Here is a 14,019-nt window from a genome sequence, read left to right on the forward strand (position 1 = left end):
AGTGGAGATTCCCTGGCTCTGCCTCTGCTGTGCTGCTGGAAATGAGGGGTTGGTGTTGGTTCCTTCATGGTGTCGAAGAATGGGGTGATTTCTGGGGTGGACCTTGACCCCAGCTGAGGTTTTGGGGTAGAAAATGCAACTTCTGGGCTGGGTTGGCAATGGGAAGATGAAGGGGTGTATTTGCAGCATCAGAAACTCCAGAGAGATTTGGAGCAGGGAGAAGCCTTCAAGGCCAGAAAGAGGAGAGGAAGCTCAAGGTGAAGGCAGCAGAATCCAGGGCAGGTCTGGCCCCGGGAGGAAAGGCTGGAAATGTTTCTCTGCTCTCTCCATGCAGCTGCCTTCTCCTCCTAGGCTGCCTGGCTGAAATGTCTCCTCCTGGGATCAGCTCCTGGCAGGCTGAGCAGGAATTTGGGAGCAAGTCGAGCCCAGCAGGTTCTGGGCTGTGAAGCCTCCTGGATGGCAGCACACCCCTAGGATCCAAGAGCTGGACTGAAATGGGTACAGAGGAGCATTTTGGGGGTTTTCCCAGACCTGGTTGGATGAAGGACTTTTGTGTGGGCCTTGACATCTTCAGAGTAATCCAGGCCTGGCCTGGGAGGTGGTTTGGATTCATTTGGATAAAGGAGGGCATTTAGGACATTTAGGCTTTGCTTACCCTGCTCTCCTGCTTGTCCCTCAGCGTGGGGACCCCCAGTTCCTGTTCCCTCCCAGGACTGAGTTAATCCTCACCTCTCCTCCATGGAGCCCAGCATGAGCTGCTTGGAGTGAAGGATGCTGCTCCCTCCTTCCCCGTGGGGCTGGCACAAAGCATCACAGCGCCACTGGTGGATTCGGTACTCCAGCAGATGAAGGCAAAATGCTTTCCATCTTTGAGGACGGAAAAACCCATCCCCCAGACAGGGGCTTGGCCCTGCAGCTGAGGGTGCAGCCCATGCTCCCATCCCAGGAATGTGGGATGTTCTGGTGCCCAGCCCTGCTCTGACCACAGGCTGGGAACAGGATAGCCCTGGCTGCTCTCAAAATATTCCATGGATCTGTGAATCTATGGCTATTGTAAGGTGCTCACCCAAAAGCTGGTGTTGTGCAAGGAGGACTCATCATTCCAAGATCTTTTAACAATTCCCTCCTGGGCCAAATATACTCCAAAATGCCACTCTGGCTTTAAAAGAGAAGGGTGTTTGTGCACAGTTAGTGATGCTTTGAAAGCTGAATGCAGGTGCTGTGCTTCACCCACAAAAAAGCAATTTACAGGTTAGATTTGTAGAAATTTATATAAACTGCTGGAACAACATCACGTAGAACAACATTACATTGTAACAGGAAGAAAAATTGCTGTTGTTTTATTGGAAATAGAGGGAAATGGATTCACATAACGTTTTGAAGACGGTGAGGTTTTGAACTCTGGGAGTTTAATCTCATCAGCGTTTGTGCACACACGCTCCATCCCAGCAGGCTGAGCTGAGGCTGAGATGGGATTTTCATCCCCTGTGATGCGGTCAAACCCCACATCTCCATCCAAGAAAACTCTGGAATGGAGAGGATCAGAAAACTGATACCCCCCTGGCCTGGCTGAATAACAGAGGCTTTGTTCAGGGATCCAGGTCAGGGGTTTTATTTCAGTACCTGCAAAGGAGCTATGAGAAGAATGCAGCAGGTTCCTCCCGGCCTGGAGAAATGCAGAGATATCTCCAAAGGTGTTTAATATTAACTGGAGCAAGGCACATCCCTGAAGGGTTTGATTGTGAGCCTATCTGTATTTTTATCCAAACATCACCTGCAAATCCATAACATGGCCAGAGCTGGAGCAGGTGAAAGTCCTTCTGGAGGAAGCCGTATCGATGACGGGTTTGTCAATAAAGATCGTCCCGTGCTGGCACCAGGAATGTGATCCATGAGCCCAGACCTTCCTGAGCAGGCACAGAACAAAGGCCTCAGCCAAAAGGCTCTGATTAATGTGTTGGTGAAGAGAAGAGGGCTGGGTGGGCAGGGAGCAGAGAGAACAAAGCAGCTCTGTGTGCATGGGGCAGCCAGTGAGTGGCTCCTGGAAGAACGCTGGGATTTGCTGTCCAGGGTGGATGTGATGGGAGCTCCTCCACAAAAACCCACTGGGATTGTGATGCAAGCAAGGTTTGGCCTTCACACTCATCCTCTCTGACTCTTCTGGTCAGATGTTATCTGACCTGATAAAGCTCCTTCTCACAGGGCTGGGAAGTCTTGCACCACAGAATGACAAATCTATTTCCTTCCTTGCTGTTTCAGCTGCATTTGTTTATTAAGTGGACTGCACTAGAAAATGCTGTTAAACAAAGTTTAATTTAAAACCAATTCGTTCATTAATGGCTTTGCTTACATGACCTGATGTTCTCCCAATATATCTGGAATCATGGAATCACTAAGGCTGGAAAAGACCTCCAAGATCATCACATTTAACCTTTGACCAAATCCCACCATGCCCCTAAACCATGTTGTGAAGTGCCACACCAATGTGATTTTTTTACTGTGTTGGGTTTTTGCCACAGGAGACTTGTGTTTATCCTGAGCTTGATACTGAGAGCAGGAGCTGGAGGTTATGGATGGTTTTATTCCTTCCAATCGTGCATGAATTGTGGGGAAAAAATGCCAGCAAATAAAAGCTTGGGACAAGCTTGGGTCACGGGACTAAGTCTTGTCACCAGCTCAGCTGGGGGACCCTTTGTGGCAGGGACTGTCCTTGTCCAGAGGGCTCTGGATGGACTGAGCAGCTCCATGTTTCTCCACCCCTTTGAAGGGCTGTGGGGCCACTCCAGGAGTTGTTTGCCCAAGACAATGAGACAAGGCAACATCCTTTAGGGCTTCAGAGGGACAGGAGGGCACAGGGTGCTCTTCATCCTGAGAAACTTCCATGGAGACAGACATTCCTCACCTTGCCAGTGAGGTCACCATCACCACAATAACTACTCCTGGCTCCTCCAGATCTTCTCAATTTTATGTTTATTGTATTCATTTCATATTTATTTACTTGTTGTTTTTATGACTGAGCCATCCATATTTCCTCCCCCACACTGCAAGACTTCAGTGCAGTTATCAGGGGATGCTGAGGGTGACAGGGACCTGATTTACCTGCTCCACTAATCCCTGCCAGTGACTTTCCTCCTGTTGATGTGCATCCCTCTTATCCACTGGAAGGAGTTGCTGCTCAACTCCCCCAGAGCAGGCAAGCACAGCCATTGTGCAAACAGCGTTTCCTGACTTGATGGACAAAAGATATCTTCATTTCCAGTTGCTGGGTAACATCAAATATTCCCATTTTCCCCCTCAGCGATGTCTTCAGGGCTCACCAGTTCACCATGGCTTTTGCTGCAGGGATGGAGACCTTGCAAGGGCTTGTTGGGGCAGCTTGAGGAGGCAAAAAAAAAAAAAAAGTGAAGGAGGTTGAAATGCAGAGGATGTGACAGGAAAATAGCTCTGCAAGCCCTCCCTGTAAATGCTATTATGGTAAAATAATTATGCCTGAGGGGATGCTTACAATCAACACCCTCCTTGCACTTATTAGAGGCACAAAGGCCTCGGAGAAAGAGGTAGGAAAAGGGACCTTAATGAAAATATTCGCAGCACAAACACAGGAAAGCGCCGAGCTCCCTCCTGCTTGCCCTGCATTCCCCGAGCACTGGAGCGGGCAGAACAATGGTGTGTCCCTGTGCACGCTTCCTTCCCCTGCCCGGGGTGATGCTCCGGGGCAGCCACAGCCGGGATTTGCCTCCCAGAGCTCCTCTGTACGGGCAGAGCCACGGGCACGGCTCGACTCCACTCCTGCCAGACATCCCCCGCTTAAATCCAGCCTCGCTTGCTTCATCCTTTATTTTCTCTGTGCAAAAATTGAGATGTTGAAATCTCTCAGTGTGCACCATCCCTATGTGGCAGCACTGCACTGGAAGCTGAGCAGGAGTTCCTTGCTCTGCCCCAAAAATTTTCCATGGGGGAATGTGCTGTGCTGTCACCAGACCCTGCCTTGTTTTGCCCCTGAGTACAGCAGCAAATGCAGAAAAGGGACTATCCAACATAATCTGACATCTCTGAGAAGGCTCCAGGGAGAGCTCAGAGCACTTCCAGTGTCCAAAGGGGCTCCAGGAGAGCTGGAGAGGGATTTGGGACAAGGGATGAAGGGACAGGACACAGGGAATGGCTCCCCACTGCCAGAGGGCAGCGTTGGATATTGGGAAGGAATTGTTCCCTGGGAGAGTAGAGGCTATGGCTGCCCCTGGATGTGTCCAAGGCCATGTCTGGGTCATCCAGACTGCTCAGGAAAGTGTTTCTCCAGCAAAGACTTCCCCCCTGTGAGCCTGGGAGGAGGAAAAGAGACTTTCTTTCTGCCTAGAGAGGGGATGGAACAGCACTTTTTCTTGGAGGATGCTGGTGCTCAGTTTAAGGATTTATCTGCCCATTCCTCCTGATCCCACTCTTGTAAGAAAACTGCACCATCTCACTCACCAGTCATCCCAGCCAAAGACCAGAGCAGTGACTCCTCTGAGACTTCGCCTTGATGCCCTTCTGAGCTGCCAGCTTCGTATTTCCCTGCCAGGAAGCAAAAATATCCCTTCTGGAGACACTTTCCCTTCCATAAGCACGTAACAAAATGCTTTCGAGATGTGGCGTGAAATCCCAAAACTCAGCCCTGGTTTAGAGCTGAGCCAGGTCCTAAAGGAGCAGCTTAAAAAAGGGAATCACACACAGAGAGTGGCACTGGAGTCTAGAGGATTTTCAGGAGGGCCTTAGAGCTGCATCCTTTGGAAGGGAAGCTGGCTGGAAATGTGAGGAATGAGCACAGCAGAAATCCCTCCCATGCCAAAGGGAGATATTTAAAGTAGCTTTGAGCATTCAAGGCTCTCAGCACGGGACAAGGAGCTTATAAAATCTGAAAGCAATTTTTCCCTGTCTGGAATTGCATCTGTTTTCCTAGAGGCTGCATGGAAATTCATGGTAAATTTCCTTCGGTGACTTTTTCTTTGACATTGCACGGCCCTTAGCAGCCAAAGTGCTGCTTTCAGGGGGCTGATGTGGTCCTTGTGCTCCTCTCTGCTGTCCTCACAGCTGCTTGGAGTGGCTGGAGAACAAATCCCCAGCCCTGCATCCTGGCAGGATCCTGTGTCAGATTCAACCGGCCAAGTCACGGAAATATTCTGAAAATGTGCGAACTCTGTATCTTTTCAGAGGCATTTTCCTCAGCAAATGGATGCTGTGAAGAACTGGCTGGCTGGGGCTGGGAGCATCTGCAGGATTTCTGGAATCTCATGAGTTTGAAGAGTATTTATTTCCTCTTGATGCCAGAAAAAAGTATTTTCCCCTTGATCTTATGAAAGGCTGAACTCTTTCTGCTGAAGTTAAAAGGCAATCCATAGGCACAAGACCAAGGATGTTTAAAGTTTGGCAAAGGCACCGGACTTTGTTATGTGCCTTGGAATATCTGCATCTGTCCCATCCCCTCCTGCACATCCACCCCTAAGCCTGCAGGAAAACACGTCCTAAAGCTCTGCCCTGGACTCACAACCAGACAACAAATAAAATGCTCCCACAGGACAGATTTTCACCAGGATTTAAGGTAATCACAGCTCTTGTGATTCTGAAATGTCTCCTGTCAGCAGTGCCAGAAGGAGAAGCACTTGGCAAAGGGCTGCCAGGACAGCAGCCTGTACCTCAACCCTGCAGCTCCTCTGCTGTGCTCCTCATTGCTTGGATCAGACTCTAAATTCTGATTTTTCACCTCCAGTCTTTGCCTACTGCTGAGTGCAGCAGGATTATTTCTGCTCCGCCTAGGAAAAGAGCCAGTTGCCAGCGACCTCTCTCAGCTTAGTCTGCCTCAGTAAAGAGGAGCCTGGCATTTGGCTTGTGCTTGTTTGTTATTTTGACAGCACATCCCTTCCTTTTGCACTGCTTGGATCAGTCTCTACTTCAGGACTGGGCCAAAAAAAGTGGAAAATGGCCAATGTGCACCAGAAAAGAAGGTTAAATCTATTGCTGTCAGCCAAGTGTTTTGTCACGTTGTATCAAGAAGGGCGAAGGATTCACAGCCAGGACGCAGCTGAGTTTTGGCCACAGTGCTGGGCAGGCCTGGGCATCCTTCTCATCCCAAATAACTTGTGCTGCTGCAGTGTGAGGAAAACAAGTCCTGGGCATGGTGTAGGTCCAACAAAACACTCGTCCTTCCCTCAAAATGCTACAGCTCAAGGACCCCACACCAGGATGGCCTCAGTGTGGAGATCAGGTCCACCTGCACTCTTGGCAGTTCAGGATCTAATGTAGGACCAGGTGCAGGTGATAAAGGCAGTAGAAAAACTGAAGGGTGTGTTGGGGAGAAAACAGGAGGCTGCAAAGCCCAAATCGAATGTGACCCTTTTTATCCATGCCGGTGGGAACACAGAACGTCCTTTCCTACCCCAAGCTGTACCTGCCCCGTCCCTGAAGTGTCAAACACCAAGCTGGACGGGACTTGGAACAACCTGGGACAGTGGAAAGAGGGGTTGGAACGCGATGATCCTTAAGGTCCCTTACCACCCCTGCCCATTGTGGGATTCCCAGGGGCTCAGCATTCCCAAACCTCCCCGGCACTGCCCAACCCAGGGCTGCCCCAACCTTTCCCTTTGCCCCCAAAGCAGAACCCTTGGGGGGTTCGCTGGCAGCCGGGGGACACCCCAAAGAGAACAGCTCCCCACGGCTGGGTGCAGCTTCCTTTTTTTCCTTCTCCTCCTCCTCCCCTCGTCCCTCTGCTCCTCCCGCGCTGCCCGGGGCGGAGCCGCCCGGCCCAGCGCCCGCCCCGCTCCCGAGCCGAGCCGAGCCGGGCTGCGGGGACGGGGCTGCGGCCGTGCCAGCGCCGTCCCTGCGCCCTTCCCTGCCGGCCCTGGCACAGCCCTGCCGCCAGGGCCGGCCTTCCCCTTCCCCCGGGCTCGGGAAACTGGCGGATTTCCCGGCGGCAGCAGGTAAAGCGAAGGGGCGCGCTGGGTGGGCTGGGGGCTGCCCGCATCCCCCGGGTGATGCTGAGCCGCTGCGGGTGGGACGGCTGCGCCGGGCTGCACCCCCTGAAGGTGCCCCTCTGTCCGAAGCCGAGTTCCTTTGCCCCAAAAGGTGTTTCTCTGCCCTGTGTGCCCCCCACGTCCCCACGGGTGGCTCACCTGGCCGCGAGCATCCCGAGCAAAGTTGGGGATGTGAGCGGGTGCTCCCGGTGGTGGGGGACGTGGGTGGGCACCCACCTGGGGGGAGGTCCCGGGGTACCCCCTCTGGTCTCTGAGAGCCCCAAACCGGCCGGGTGGGGTTCTGGACACCGCTTTTCTCCTTCAAGCCCTGCTTGTGTAACAGGGACCGCTTCTTTTTTGATATAAAATAATGGCATCTGCAGTGTCCCGTGGCTCCAGGGCTTCACACCGCTGTCCGGAGCTGTAAAATCCTGAGGCAGCAGAATCCCAAGAGGGATTTATTTATTGTTGCTAGTCCAGTTGGAGGAGCACTCGGTGCCCATCTAGCTCCCTGAGGATGCTCAGGGATGTCCTGGATGGCTCTTGGCGATATTCCCTGGCAGCAAAGCCTCTGTTAAAGACCCCAAATTTCCAGCGAGCGCTGAGCAGAGAGGGTGAAAAAAGGTGAATGTAAGAGGGTGTTACTTTGTCTTGATGCTTGGCAAAGAAACTAACACCAAAATAAAGAATAATTCAGGAAAAAGAAGGGGAAAAAAAAATCATCTCTGTTTTACTGCTGTTTTATTGAAGCCCTCACCCATGTCCTGACTGTTCCCCGCCCGGAAAACTGGGCACTGAGGAGTTGCAGTCGGCATGTGAGCCTTGCTCTGAAAAAGGGCTGCTGGAGCAATTCGTTCTGTGGAAGCTGTGAAATTCACCCCTGGCGAGATGGAAATGAGGATTGTCCGGCCAGGAAAAACCTGGCTGTGTCGAACTTGCCGTGCTTTGGGATTTTAGGGGTGGGTCCTTACAGCCACTCTTGTTACGTGTAATCGTGTTGGCTTAGGGGTTATTTTGGGGCTGGAGAGGGATTAGGGAGATGACAGGAACAGGCATAGCCATGCTGCATGTGAAATTTAAAAAATAATGAATTATGGTTCTCTTTGCTGGCTCTTTGTGCTGGCGGGAAGGAGCCTGTACAGATTTTTCTCCATTTGAAAGTTACGCCGTGCACGGAGAACGTGAAATCCAAGCGCGCCGTTTGGGTGCTGGACTCTCCTCGGGATGCTCCAGCTGCCAGGAAATTTAGATTGCTGCTGATCAGCAAGTACAAGTTAGAGTGGTGCTGCTTCTTAAAGAGGTTTTTGGGGTTTAGCTCACCCAGCCCTGCAGGATAACAGCCTTGTCCCTTCTTTCCCCCTTACAAATTGCCAGCTTGCACTTGGCAGGTGTGGCCGGGGGAAAAGCTGAGGTAAATGGATTTCCTGCCTCGCGTTTTGGCTGGCATGTCCATTTTCCTCATCAGATTGCTATGGAAAATGGTCCATTAATTCATTAGCCAGCCTTTATCCACCTGAGCAGTGATGCATCCTGACTCCTTAAAGCCTGTTATTTTAACATGTTCTCCTCTGCCAAGCTTTGAAGCATCTTCACGCCGATGCCACAGCAATGTGGAGCTGCAGAATATTTCTCTGTGATTTGGGAAGTGCTTCTTCAGAGGCAAATACAAGCTCTGCTTTGATGGCAGAGTTAATTTTAGAGTGGGTGTCTCTGTCAAGCTGTACTTTTTTATTAAATGAGCGTGTTCTGCTTGTTACACTTTCCCCTGCAATGAATTTGGCAAAGCACGGCTGGTGTTGGAAGGAGAATGAGCCTTGGTCGGATCAATTGATGCGGTGTCAGGTTGTAGATTCAGAAACTGCTGGCTCAGAATTAATGTTAAAGGGGTTTCTTTTTAGCAAGGCAACAAATTGCTTTATAAACCAGGAAGGTTATAGTGAGACACAGAACCAGCTGTGAGGGGACAACCCTTTGTTGTACTTTTACCCATAAACTGTGTACCCAGCTCTATCTGATCTCGAGTAACTGCTTCAAAATTACCATGCCAAAATCAGTATATTTTAGGGCTTTTTTGGTTGTTCTTTTTTTTTAAAGTTTTTAAAGTGTGGGTTAAAACTCACAGGTGCAAGTGGTGGTGTTAGGTGGAGGTTAAAGATGCAGGGAGCAGGTGGCTCCTTCACCCTGATTTGTGTTAGAGGCACTTTGATGCTCACAGGTGGTTGGAAGTCAGGTCTGGGTGCCCTTTAACCAGACACACCTGGGGGAATATTGTCCTTTAACTCGCTCTGTGAGTCTTTCCGAGGGTGAAGATAAAAGGGAATGGTTGTACCTTTGAAATACTCCTGGTGCAGCTCCGCGCTTGTGTAGCAAGGTGTGGCACTCACTGATGGTGGGGCTGGACGTGGAGGGGCTCTTAGGGCTCCTCCTGAGAGCAGCTTGCCTACAAACACAGTGGGGTAAGGAGATGCTTTCTCTGGAGTCAGCAGTGCTGGTTTCAAGCTCCTTGTTCTTGATGTGATGCACCCACAGAGGTTGTGCTCCTGTCCCTGAGGCGCTTTCCACCTTCAGGCTGAGATTCATGGAATGGTTTGGGTTGGCGGGGACCTTAAAGCTCATCCCGTTCCACCCTCAGAGACGAAGAGATGGTATCCGCTTGGCAGCCACTCTGCTTCATTAGACTGCAGCCGCTGCTAATGAGGCTCCGAAGAGCTGGAATAGGGCTGTTTGGTTCCTGTGCTGACCCCCGGCCAGCGCTGCTGCTGCCAGCCCGAGCCGCTCTGGGCTGAGCGGGCTCTCCCTTTCTGTCTTTCCCGCAGGGGTTTGCTCTCTTATCGCCCAGGCTTTCCCAAAATCCTTGTTCCGGGCCGGGAGCGAGGCTGAGCGGTCTCCTGTGCTCAGGAGAGGGCAGTGTCACACCGAAGAGCTCGTTCCTTGTGCTGAGGAGCGCACGGAGCCTCTGCACCAGGGGGTTTGGGACCAGGCACCGCATCCCCCGTCCTTCTTCCCAAACCAGATATTCCCCCCTCCAGCTCTGCTCTCGGGGCTTAACAGCCCTCTTCAGGAACGTTCTGAGCGTGATGCTGGGAAAAGGGATTGAAAAGATTTTTATGGCCGTTGCTTTTGCCCGCCAGCCCCTCTATAAACAGTGATTACATACAGCTACTTTAATACGCGCCTTGACTTTAAAAAAAAAAAAAAAAAAAGGAAAAGAAAAAAGAAAGCAAGCTGCACATTGGTGTTTGGCTTTTGCTGCTTTTTCCTCTTTAGCAAACCACTGTGTTCTCCCCACTTCCTCCAGAAGTACCCACAGATACTGGCAGGATAGCTGCCTGGATATTTGGCGCAATACTCTGTCATTGCTCAATAGCCTGACAAACAACCAAAAAAAAAAAAAAAAAAAAAAAAAAAAGTTGTATTTTTTATATGCAATTAAATATTTGTAGAAGATTTCTGCCAAGGAGTGGTTTCAAGGTACAGAGTGTTCCCCTGAAGGGTGTCCAAACAAGGACCTTCTGGGGTGGCAGTTGGGAAGTTTTTTGTGTCTGTGCCTCCATGCATTCCATGTTTCTACATTTGGAATCCATTTCAGGTTGGGATTGAGCTCTGTGGTTTTTTGGTTTTTTTTTTGTCCTCCTGGTGCTTGGGCAGGATTAGTCCTGATGATGAGAAATGAAAATGAAAACTGCTTCTTTTTGTGACTCTTTTTTCGTGTGTGTGACTCTTGATCTTGATCTTTGGTTTTCTTTCTTTCTTTTTTTTACTTGCTGGATGAAGGGTGAGCTGGGGATAGCAGAGGGGGAGATTGCACCTTTCCTGGAGGTGCTGCAGAAATCTGGGCACCAGCTCTGTCCCCATCTGTGCAGAGCCCTGCAGGTCGTTGATCTGTTCCTTGGAAAGAGCCTGGACTGGTTTCAATGTAATTCCTTAGTCATGACAAACCTGACTCCTCCTGCCTTCTCTTTGTGTTGGAGCCACTTTCCATGAGGAGCTCGGGGTTCAGGCTGCTGGATCCTGCAGCACGTGGAGGTGATGGACTGTAAGTTTATTCTCTTCTTGTCTGGGAAAGCTCAGGAGGATCTGTTTCACTTTCAGAGTTCCCACGTGGTGCTGAGCCAAAGCAGCTTTTTATCTCCCACTTCCCCCCCTTAGATGTCAGCTTGCCTTTAATTTTATTTATTTATTTGCTTTAAATCCTGCTGCTTCTCTTAAAATGCTGCTGCAACTTGTAAAACCTCTTCATAAATGTCTGGCCCCTGTGTTTTGCTTCCCTTTCCTTCTCACTGAGGTGAAATGAAACTTGTCCCTTCCCCAGCCCGAGGTGAAATGCGCAGAGCATTTCATAAATATTCTGGTCCTTGGCTGGTTTTAGCTGTGCTGAGTTTCAGGCTCACGTTTGCCCAGGGAAGGCAGTTTGTATCTGACTGAAATAGTCCAAGGTGAAACCCAGAGTTTCCTCTAATAGGTATTTTTGCGTGTAGCCTTTAAAAAGATACAGTGGACTGGTTGTACCTTTCAGCAGCCACGTGCTCTCCTGAGCCACTCCAGGAGATTATATTTGGGCCACTTAGCTTGTATTGATGAATCTCTTGAGCTGACAGTCACCTAATCATAAATCACGTCTAAAATCAAGGCAGTGTTCTGCTTGCCTACTGCAGAATTGCAGCAAAACAAAATGCATTAAATTTTCAGGCTTGGAGCTGGTCCCAGCCCATGAGGAACAGATGAAAACTGGCACCTGAAGGTGACAGGGGTTGGTCAGAGTATTCCACGAGGTTCTTGGGAAGCAGGGCACTTAAGATCTTGGAGAGGATTTGAGGCTCAAGTCGGGGCTTGCTGTCCTGCAAAATTGCCCTGGTCCTTGCCAGGAGGGAGGGACCGTGTGTGTGACCCCATCTCAACCCCCTGTGCTGACTGCAGGGCTCTTGTCTGAGTAAAACCTTGGGGGATGGGGATAAACCTGGGATTTATATCCCAGGTCATGCCTCAGGTTCCTCTTGTTGTACCCAGGGCTTCCCCATTGTGCTGCCAAGAGGCAGGATGGGGCTGGGGACTTCCCAGGTTATAGCTTAAACCCAGTCCCTGGGACGGATGGAGAGGGCTTAGGTTTGTTTACAGGGATTTAGCACCATGCTGAGGTCACTCTGTGATATTTGGGTGGATTTTGGCGTTTATTTTTTTGCCAAGAGGTAATTAATGCTTTCCTTGGGATTAAAATATTTCCTGCATGTCCTAGCTGTTGGTGTCATCCAACCCCTTGACCTTTCTCAGAGGGGAAAAAAAGCTCTTTTGGAGAAGGTGGGAAGTGTATGTTCAAATCCAGGGTGTCTCTCTCTCTCTCTTCCCAACTACTTTGAGCAACCTGGGCTGGTGGAAGGTGTCCCTGCACATGGAAAAAAGATGATTTTTAAGACCACTTTCAACCCAAATCTTTCTGTGATGGTTCTGTATTTCTCCTTTCTTACATGAAGCAGCCCCATAAAGAAATTCCTCCAGGCTGTCAGGAAGGTGATGTTTTGTAGGCAGTTTCCTGATCAGCAGTGATTGTTTGCTATTGTGGGAATTTTGGTATTAATCTGCCTACTGATTATTCAGGAATCTTGTCAGTGAGATTTTAAGCTGTCAGTCAGTCCTGTTACAGTTTGAAACCCAGCAAAGAGACAGCTCCTGGGTCCTGGGCTGAGTGTCCACGTGTGATTTGCTCTGTTTCTCTCAAGCTTTTTGGGCTGGGATTTCTCCATCCATGACTGTGGATGGCTGGTCCTAGAGATCTGCATAGAACAGTCCTTGAGATCTGTGCATTTGGGGTATTCAGGAGCCCTGGAGTTCATCAAGCCAAGGAGGTGAGGTGAGACCTTCCCAAACACCTATTTTTAGATGTGTTCCTGTTCGCATGCAAATCACATTCATCATCAAGGATTGCTCTGCACTTGGGACACTGGATTTGTAATCCCTGTTTTCCAGCTCTTAGATATCAAAATGCCTGCCAAAAATTCAGATATTGCTGTCTCCTTTTCCCCTGTGCCCTGGAGCTGGGGCCTGGGAGCTCCCACACCACTTGCTGTGCTGCATTTGATGCCTTGTGAACACAGAGTGGTGGCAGGCTCTTGTTTTCGGGGTGATTTCCCCTCCCTGCATGGGCTTTGACATCACTTGGTGGTGGCTGACAGCTTGCAAGATCATCTCCTGCTTTCCTGCTCCTGCCTGGAAGCTGGAGACAGGATCTGCTTTCAGAAAGAAGCAGCTCAACTCCTCTTTAGCTGGGAGTTAATCACGCAAGCGAAGAGTGCTTGCAGCCCTCATTAAGTGCCTGATTTAAAGTGCAAGGTTGACAGCTCGGCTGGAGATACTTTCCCTTATCACGACTCTTTCCTAATCAGTCTCCTCTGCTTAGGGACGTGTTTGTTTTGGGTGTTTTTTTATTTGGCTCCCCAGGCTCCTGCCCTGGGAGAGCTGTAAGTTAAAGGAATGTGGTGTAAGGCAGCTGTGGATGTTCAGATGTTAACGTGGTGGCAGTAGGCGTGCTCTGCTGTGTCTGATGCTGGCAGGGACAAACCTCTGTGCATCACAAGGTCACTCAGCTGCATAGTGTCCCCAAAACACAAACCCTGCCAGGGCTCCTGGGACACTTCTGCTGTGCCAAGAGAAACAGAGCTGCTCGTGGGATTAGAGGGATGGAGCTGCTGTCCCTGAGAGCACGGGCAGGAGCAATGTGCGAGGGAATTGTCCTTCCCTGGGTTTGTACCTGGGCACGTTTCAGCTCCAGTCTGAAGTACTGGGGGTCAGTGTGGAGCTCAAACCTTGCCCTGTGCATTGCTGAGCCTCAGGAACTGAGAATCATTCTGCAGTGGTTCTGTGAAGGGAATCTCTGCCTTAATGATGCTGGTGCCCTGTCCCCGTGTCACCCGGAGCAGGGGGATGGCTCCTTTGGATGGTCCCTGCTGCTGAGAAGGTGTGAGGAGAAAGGTTGGCTTGTTGATGGCATTTGACCTGGAAGCCAAGGCTGCTGCTGGGCTGGAAAGCCGTGCTGGGGCTGATC

The 14,019-nt window shown here is 50.4% G+C and overlaps 1 protein-coding gene across 1 annotated transcript in view; it reads left to right on the forward strand.

The window, feature by feature from the left end:
• The first annotated feature begins 6,859 nt into the window (after window positions 1-6,859).
• Window positions 6,860-14,019, forward strand: part of GDPD5 (glycerophosphodiester phosphodiesterase domain containing 5) — a 106,039-nt gene continuing 98,879 nt past the window's right edge. Inside the window, exon 1 of the mRNA XM_066340805.1 lies at window positions 6,860-6,950. The gene's annotated coding sequence lies outside the window, so the exon portion shown is untranslated. The remainder of the gene's footprint in view (window positions 6,951-14,019) is intronic.

The sequence above is a fragment of the Sylvia atricapilla genome, chromosome 2 (genome assembly GCF_009819655.1).
Source record: "Sylvia atricapilla isolate bSylAtr1 chromosome 2, bSylAtr1.pri, whole genome shotgun sequence".
Classification (NCBI taxonomy): Eukaryota; Metazoa; Chordata; class Aves; order Passeriformes; family Sylviidae; genus Sylvia; species Sylvia atricapilla.